At 46.9% G+C, this 8,780-nt stretch overlaps 1 protein-coding gene across 1 annotated transcript in view; it reads right to left on the bottom strand.

The window, feature by feature from the left end:
• Hivep3 (human immunodeficiency virus type I enhancer binding protein 3) overlaps nucleotides 1-7,155 on the bottom strand; it is a 312,458-nt gene extending 305,303 nt beyond the window's left edge. The window contains exon 1 of the mRNA XM_021160203.2: nucleotides 6,684-7,155. The gene's annotated coding sequence lies outside the window, so the exon portion shown is untranslated. The remainder of the gene's footprint in view (nucleotides 1-6,683) is intronic.
• Between the last annotated feature and the right edge of the window lie 1,625 nt (nucleotides 7,156-8,780).

Below are 8,780 nucleotides of genomic sequence, written 5' to 3'. Positions count from 1 at the left end.
TATATATATATATATATATATATATATATATATATATACACACACACACACATACATACAACCAAATAAGCTATTGTTACACTCCATAAGACTGACAAAAACATCTGGCAATATCCTACAAAATACAAAGCATTGGCAAGAGTATGAAGCAACACAGACAATTCTACACTGCAGCAGGATGTGTGTGTGTGTGTGTGTGTGTGTGTGTGGCACAACAGAAATTAATTTTTTATTGAGGTGAATTCGCACAAGCTAGTAGAAATTAATTTGAAACTACTGTATAGCATTGAAAACATTCACAGTTTGTGACCAGTAAATTCTACTATTGTGTTTATTCCGTGAATGAAGGTACATGCTCAGCAGGGGTGTTGAACAGAAATGCTTAGAGTTATACTGTTTGCAACAGTACAAAATCCTGGGAACCTGCTTATTCATACTAAGATAGTTGTGAACCATGATGTGCCTGTCTTATCCCATAAATGAAGACATTCTAGCCACAGTCAACAACGTGAACAGCCCAAGGAGTAAAGCATCCAAGCACTGGTTGGCTCCCACAGTCTTACAGCCCTGCCTTGGACCTCAGAGAGGGGGGAGGCCTCAGAGAAGCGTCAGAGTTGCACGCAGGATTGATCAGGTAAGGAGCAATTTGCTGGAGATAGCCCAGCTGTTTGTCAATCAGTGCAGCCTGACTGGTGCTCCTGGGCCACATTTATTAGACACCAGAACAACAAAATACCAATATGATTCCATTTCTTATATGGCACCACAAACTGAGCAAGATATTGTTTATAGACACAAATATAAGAGGAATAAAGAAAAATAAGGGGCAAGACATGGAGATGTCTGAGAAATGGTTGCCGGCGAGAAGTGGAGATGAAATGGGATGGATGGAGGAGGCGGCTTCTACCTTTCTTTCTCTCAAGTGGACAAGGGAGTACTGAGTCCTGTCAGTAATGTTTTCCCTTAGATACAATTTATACATGTATGATTTAAATACTTCACTATATGTCGTCTCTATTGCTTTTTCCCCACTACAATTAATTTAAAAGAATAAGAGAGTCAGCTCAGTTGCCGGGAAAGATTCCCCACATGGTGACTGATAGCGGCTGGCTCTTCCCCATCATGTCAGAGACACCCTGCAAGGATGCCCACTGAGCAGAGAGTGGAATCCAGAGCACAGGAGGCTCCAGCTCTCCCATTTGCTGCAATCATAATTATGCTTTAAGAAAGCTCTTGAAATCATTTCCACTTTAGAAGTCTTTAAAACAAGGGCAGGGAGCAAGTGGCTGCTGCCATTTCTCTTCCCTGGCTTTTGTCAGTTGGGTTCATTAAGGCGTGCTTCACTGTGGGTGGTCCAGCACCTCGCCAAGGTCTGCTGAGTCAGGGAGGCTCTAATACTGTATTAAGTCTATTCTGAGGGCCAAGGAGTTGGGACGTTGTGGGGAATGCATACATGCTCCTCTTTTTCTGGCCACCCCAGCAGGCAGGCATTTGTAGTTAAAATTCACTCTCTGAGTTCCTTGTGATGGACCCCTAAGAGCCATGCCATGCCAATTTTATCTGAAACCAAATGTGTACTTTGTGTAACAAAGCCACAGCTTAGAGGGACCAATGGTCTGGGCCTTCTCCAAAGTGCAATATGCTCATCCCAAAATATCAAAAGACACACAGAAATAAATCCTCATATGAGAACCGCAACTTGTAAAGGCAAGGTGCTGGTGGTTCCCACCTCTCCTCTGGCGTCTGAGCTGCAGCCACAGCCAGAGGAAGTGAAGAGACTATGCTATCTTTTTTTCTGCATTTCCAAATGTGGGCCTTGGTCAGGAGTCTGAGATGTAGTGGTCAAGGACCTACCACATTAGATCTTTAAAAGGTTTTCAAAGTCCTCCTTGTCTCTGTCAAAGGCGTTCATTTCTTTCAGGACTCATTAGCTTCACCACCTCATGTTGGGCCTGGAAATGCAGTCAATAACTGAAGGGACTAAAGTTATTCATAGACTCAACTGAATATGTCATGTTATTTTTAATATGTGTATATGTGTTCATGTTCATATGTAGGAGTATATGTGTGTACATGTGTGTGTGTGCATGCACATGTTCATGTGTATGTGTGCATGTGTATGTATGCAGAATGCACATGGAACCAGAAGACAACCTCAGATGTCATTCCTCAGGTACCTGGCCCGGACCTCACCAAGTAGCGTAGGCTGCCCAGCCAATGAGCACAAGGGATCCCCCATCTCTGCCTCCCCAGCAATGAGATTTTTAAATCCCTCACCACTATGCCTGACTGCTTTTAACCACATCTAGAGACTAAACTCAGATCCTCATGCTTGCAAGGCAAACACTTTGCCAAATGAGCCCCTCACACATCATTTGTAATACTGCTTTCATTTGTTCTTTTCATTATTCCTTCACTGGATTTTCTTTGGATCCAGTTATGTAAACATGTGTGGTTTTTGTTTTTGTTTTGTTTTGTTTTAAGGTTAACCCCAAACTTCTATTCCAAGGGCCCTCGATGCTCAGAGAGATCCCAAGATCCCTGTGCTTCACTCTGCTTCACTCCTTACGTTTGAGGGCTAGTCTTGGCTCATGCCTCAAACTCCAGTTGGCATTCAGGAACACTTAGTGATGAGGGGAGGAGCCCCTCACTCATATATAAGTTCATCTATCTTTTTCAGAGCCCATACTTGCCATCCCACTTCCCAAGCAAGTGTTCTCAACAGTGACCCAGCAGGACAGCCCTGTGGATAGGGAGGGGCCTTCAGTCACTTCACATCACCAACTCCCGTACTCCACCTTGGGATTTCATGGAATCGCTTCTCTTTAGCTCATCACAATGATGCCCCTTCCCTTGAAGACCCACATCTTTAAATACTTCTGGACATTTCTAGCTATATCTAATGACCTGAAATGGGCATTTTCTTTCAGAGACGGGATCTGATAATAAATGTATGCATTCAGACCTTAAGCATTGCTGTTCACTTGCTTTTTGTTAGGTCCTCACATTTTTCCACAGATGGACCAAACTGTAAAAACTACTCTTTCCAAATTCATGGACCTTCCTTTTCTTCCACTTGTGCTCTTCCTGTTGCCTTTGTGTTAGAGAAGAATTGCAGCTGAGCACATGGGCAGAGGGTTGGGCCACATTCTGTGTGCTCACATAAGTCAGACATCCTTCCAGTTCTGAGCACAATGTCTGAATTGAATAATCCCCACCACTAAACCTGGGGTGTGGTCCTAACATCTTGAACTCGTTTATCCAATGGAGCAGTACAGTGGCAGTGGTCAACCTTCCTTCCCTAAAAAGGCATAAGAAGTTATGCCACCAGAGCCCACCTCTTCTACCCGAGTCCACCATCAGCCCTCTTTCAACTGTAGCACAATGTCACTGGCCTAGAAGGCTGGAGTGTATCTCTCACCACAGGAAGGCACATGAAAGTTCCAAGATCATTTTCTCAGGATTCTCAAACATTAAATCAAAACTTCTCTAGTAATATATAGCACAGTCCTATTAAATGCCAACCAAAGGTCACCAAGTTCCCAGCAGGACTTTATAGTTATTCTATGATTTGATTGACAAGCCTCTGGCTATCCAGAAACTTTAGGGGATTCTGGTAGGCAGGCTATTTTCTTAAATAGCTGCATTTTCTCTCCAAACACCATGGTAAACAGAAACCAACCACAACTCATTTGGTTTGTGCTCCTGACCCATATGCCCTCGTAAACAGGGCACAAAAACATCCATTAAACTGCTCTTGGTATACACGGGTCAAAAGATGCATCAAAATATATAACATTTTAGTAAGTTGCTTATATGCTTCTGCTAATCTTAAAAGTCCTCATTTTGGATTCTTATAGCCTTTAGACATAATTTTTCAGTTTCTCCTGTTTCTAGCTTTATTATTTTTATTATTACTGATGTTTGATTAAAAAAACTTCCCTAACCCTTTCGCCCAGCTTTAATGATTTCTCCAGATTTTCTAAGTGCATTTAGCAAGGCGCTTAGAATTTTAAATTAAATGCTGAGTCCTGAAAGAGGGTCTGAAATTCGCACCAACAATAGAAGCAGGGTGAAGTTCACACCCACAGCCTTGTGATGGCTGTCTCTCTGCTTTACACCTCACGGCTGTGCAGTCCAGACTGGGTGGCACCCACAATGCCTCCCAGCTGCAGAGCGCAAGGCACTTTCTGATCTATCTCATCCTCGTCTCAAAGTTCTAGTCCTTCCACCAGTGTTACAGATGAAGAGCAGAGCAGCTTGCTCAGGGAGCCAGGTTCCCTGCCCTGCCTGTCCTGGTACAGTTAGGGAGTGGTAAAATGTGCCCTGACTCCCTGTGGGGTAGTAGACTGGAAACCGGTCTGTCAGGGCCTAAGGGAATAAATAAATAAATAAATAAATAAAACCCTGAAAGACACCAAGGAACTTGCTGAGCAGGAAGAAAGACAAGTTGAAAGCTATCTAGTTGTCACACAGCTTTCTTAATGTTATCTTCCATCAAGTTGGATCTTGGAATCTGCCAGGACTTCAGACTAAATGTATCTCCTCTTGCCTGAACCTTTCACACACTAAATGCCTCCCTGGCTCATTTGGCAGGGGTCCAAGAGCAGCTTACACTTCTGCACTCTGAGGAGGGTGGCCACTGCTGTAATACAATGGGCGGAGACAGCTTGACAATAGTGCCAATTGAGTACATCTTGATCTATAGAGCTCACAGTAGTAGTTAGCCTTTAAAGCAACAACGCTCCCATCACCCCCGCCCCCACCAGCCAACTGCTGTACCCGAGTCTTGAGGACCAGAAAATAATTTTAGCCTTAGGAGGTCAGATGTAGTCACCAGTTTAACAAACCTGCCCACCAGCCCCAGGAGGAACAGATAAGGAACATGACCGCTGTCTCTATATTAAGAGCTCTGTGAACTGTGGGTACTTTACAGAGTTGGGTGGAAGGGAGAGCTAAACTCTCCTGCCTGCAGAGCTCCTCACAGGACAGCTATCCTCCTACCTTGTAAAACCTCCAATATTGTAATGCAAGGATGGAAAGGGTATCCAGCTCCCAAGGCTGTACTCAAGCAGGTCCACCAACACGGGGCTCGCTCCACCCCAGAGGAAAACTGCCACGGGGAGCAAGACAGACTTCTCTTTGGCCCTTCCTCTGGAGGCACCTAAGTGGCTACCCTAGACCCAGTGTCCTTTATCCTCCTGAGTTAGGAACCTGAGGGCCCTGCAGAGGTGGTTGTATCCTTCTCCATGAACAGAGAGGGGTGAGATTACAACACAAAGTTCAGACAAGCATCACCTGGGCAGAAATCAGTGGGAAAGTTTCAGATCAACATCAACCCAATTCTGAGACCTCTGTCCTCAAGCAAGAATCCTGCTCTTTGCCTGTGTTCTTGACCCTCAAATTGTTCAAATGATTCTTCCTTGTCCCCACATGCTTCCTGCTGTCATCCCACACATAATTACATAAAGACATTATAAACAACAAAAGCACCCAACTTGAGTGCAGAGGACTGATGCTAGTATTTGGGCACAGGGTCTGATCATTAGTTGGGATTACATAACTACAGAAACATGGGTTGGAGAACACTTCTGTAGAGGTTAGTTCAACGCCTTGTTCTCTTTCTCCCATCCCTCCACTCCCCACCCCCACCCCAACAACAGAAGGCAAGCCTGGGTTAAAAAAAAAAAAATCAAAACATGCCTGATATCTCCGGGGCACCTGGCTACCGCCTTGCAAAACCAAAAGCTGCCAGAACTTTCAAGATGCAAAGCACAAAGAGGACCACAGTACCACTCCTCTAAGCCAGCAGGTTCTTGTGCAAACATTGTCCCCAAAGTTCAAGGGCAGGTCAAGCCACAGAAAGGGTCCTGACCCTGACAAGCAGTATAAACCAAACCAGCCAGCTTCAAGGAAGTCCATACAGATCTCTGAGTTCCTCTACTCCACTACTTCTGTCCCAGCCACTAGTCCGGTTGCCCATCACCTCCCCAGGGGCCGTTTGTCACCAGCAGTGTTCCCATTTTAAAATATGGTGAAATGTGGGACATCTAGGAAGGGGCACCTGCTTTATTAGTGACAGGGCAAGACATCCCCCCAACCCCCACTCCCACTTCAGTTTGGTGTGGTGTCATGTGCTTTGGGGAGAGGACTGACAAGGTGTGATTCTCCCCTCACCCCCCACCCACCCCCGTGGAATCGTTTTCAGGGGGAGGCAGGATTGTGAGCAGGGAGAAAAATCTCTCCCTTCGGTCCTGGCACCCAGCATCAGACCAATATGATCCTTCTACCAAGCACTAACAGACATCTCTGGGGCCTGACCCTTCCTAGAGCAGCAGCCTGGCCCAGGAGCCAGGACTGCAGCGCAACGCAGCCGAGCTATCGCGGGGGCACGCGGCGCGCACAGGGTTACAGCCCAGCCACGGCTGCGACTGATTGACGCGCGGGGGTCACTTGAGGTTCGCGCTCCCCCAGCCAGGCCGAGCGCGCAGCCCACCGCGCACACCGTGGCCACCCTGCCAGCCCCGCCACGGCCACCCAGACACCTGGCGTGAGAAAGGCAGCGACAAAATGGAATCCCAGCACTGTGGCACTTCCCGGTGGCGGCCGCGGGAGAAAACACAATCAGGGAAAAATAAAGCGCAAGGAATCCATCCGCGGAATAAAAACCCAGAGTCCCCTACCTTCAGCCTTGGGGTAGCAAGCTGGTCCTGTGTGTTCTCTGACCCACGGATCCAGCACCCTTCTTCAATTATTCCGGTCAGTCGGGATATTGTGCATTTTTTTCATAAACACCTGTTTCAAGTAAGGGGTAAAGACCTTATTGAAGGAATTGCTCTTAAGAAATAATCTGTGCGTATGTCTGTCCATCCAGGCGTGCATGCGTGTTTGTATACACACATATGCACACGGAATACTCATGTACACTGGAGCACCAAACTAGGCAGGGGGATAATGGGAGAGTCGGCTGGTGGTGAGCATGCTCGCGCCGGGAACAGATCCACCCTCTGTTATTCCTCTGAATAAATATAAATCACGATCAGAAACCCAAACAGAAGCATCCCTCTTGAATTCCTGCTGGAAACACGGAATAAATTCAGCCCGCAGACACAGAATCTAATCAGCAGCTGCTTTCTGAATCCAGAGCCAACCCATGCCCCGCTTGTCTTTTCCACTAGGAGTCCAGACCTTTTTTTTAAAAAGGGGTTTTAACCTTTTAAAGATACAGTACACCAATTATCACTTGAATAGCATGGCTGGGAATACTGAAAGAAGGCAGCACCAGGCCTATTGCCACACAGGGCAAATAGCAGGCAGTAACAATGTACATTGACATCCATATATCTGCACACATGGATAATACATTACATGGTGGGAGAAACATATGCAAATACAGGATATAAGCAAAGCACATGTTTATTGCATGATGGGCTTCCCAATGATAAATAGCACTGCACATGAACACTTCTAAACATTCATGTCTAATAGGTCAGATTCTCAGCAGACTTTTCAAGACAGGGGTCACCCCTCTGGGGTCCCTTATTGCTCCTGAAGGGCCAGAGTGTCACTGCTGAAGGCAGTGAAGTGTCTAAGTGTCTAAGCTCACCCTCCACCTCTAGCTTAATCCCAGAACATGCCTCCCTGCCCTGCCCTGCCCTGCCCTGCCCTGCCCTGCCCTGCCCTGCCCTGCCCTGCCCTGCCCTGCCCTGCCCTGCCCTGCCCTGCCCTGCCCTGAAGTCTCAGGGAACTGAAAGGTATTCCCAGCCCAAAGGATGGTTCTGGCACCATTTCTGATCCACCTTGAGATTCAGTCCCAGATCCCATTCTAGGACAGGTTTTCTTCTACTTACATCGGAAATTGAAACTGCCACCTGGGCTTTCGTATTTGACTATTCTGATCTGGCTCCTCTTTAAATTCTTGTTAGCAAGGTTTCATTGCTGTCATTGTTCTGTTTTTAACTTTTTTTTTTGGGGGGGCGGAGTGGAGGGGGGAGGTTGGAACAAAGTTGAGCATGAAGGTTGAACAACAGTGTAGGGAGATAAACCACCCCCAGCCTAAAATGTGCATGCCAACTACTTTAGCCACCCAGATGGCATCTAATCCAGTTTTGTTTTAGCTTTTAAAGAGGAACCACTGAGAAAAAGCAAAAAGTAACTTTACTCTTATTTGAAAGGGAGATCAGTGTCTTCCAGCCAAGAGCCCCAGAGGATCATCCCAGGCTTGCTACCTGCCTCTTGCTCCTGACCATCAGCAGGCTCCTCCATCACTGTGTGCCTAGGGCCACTCTAGGAAAGGTCCCTCCAGCTTTAGCCCCAGCTCTCATTCCCTCTCCTGGTCCTGCCAGGCAGACCACTGAAACCCATGCCTGGCTCTCTCTTACCTAGCCCTGTTTGCCTCACCCTCCCAGCCAAAACCAGCCCCCTCCCCTCCCAGACTCTTTAGAGAAAATTATCATATTTCATGTATCATCGTCCTGGCTAGCTGAGTCTGTCACTGATTGGTTGGGCACTGGCAGCCGGAAATGTCACCAGCCACACAGCATGGAGCTAGCTCTCCTGTGGCTACCACAGACCTGAGCTTAGGAGGCTTGGTGACAAGGCACAGACCTACCACAGGGAGCCTGTCACTCTTCTCAAAGCCTCTCTTCTACCCAGACCTGAGGGATGGGGGGGTGGGAGGAAGGAGGCAGGAGTGTCTGCCACTGTGGTATTAAAGGAAGAGGAGCTGCATGTTGTGAAAAAATGAAAGATGTCTCTATCCCTGGTGAAAGATCTAGGAA

Source organism: Mus caroli, chromosome 4, assembly GCF_900094665.2.
Source record: "Mus caroli chromosome 4, CAROLI_EIJ_v1.1, whole genome shotgun sequence".
Taxonomy (NCBI): Eukaryota; Metazoa; Chordata; class Mammalia; order Rodentia; family Muridae; genus Mus; species Mus caroli.
This window is presented reverse-complemented; position numbering and strand designations above follow the sequence as displayed.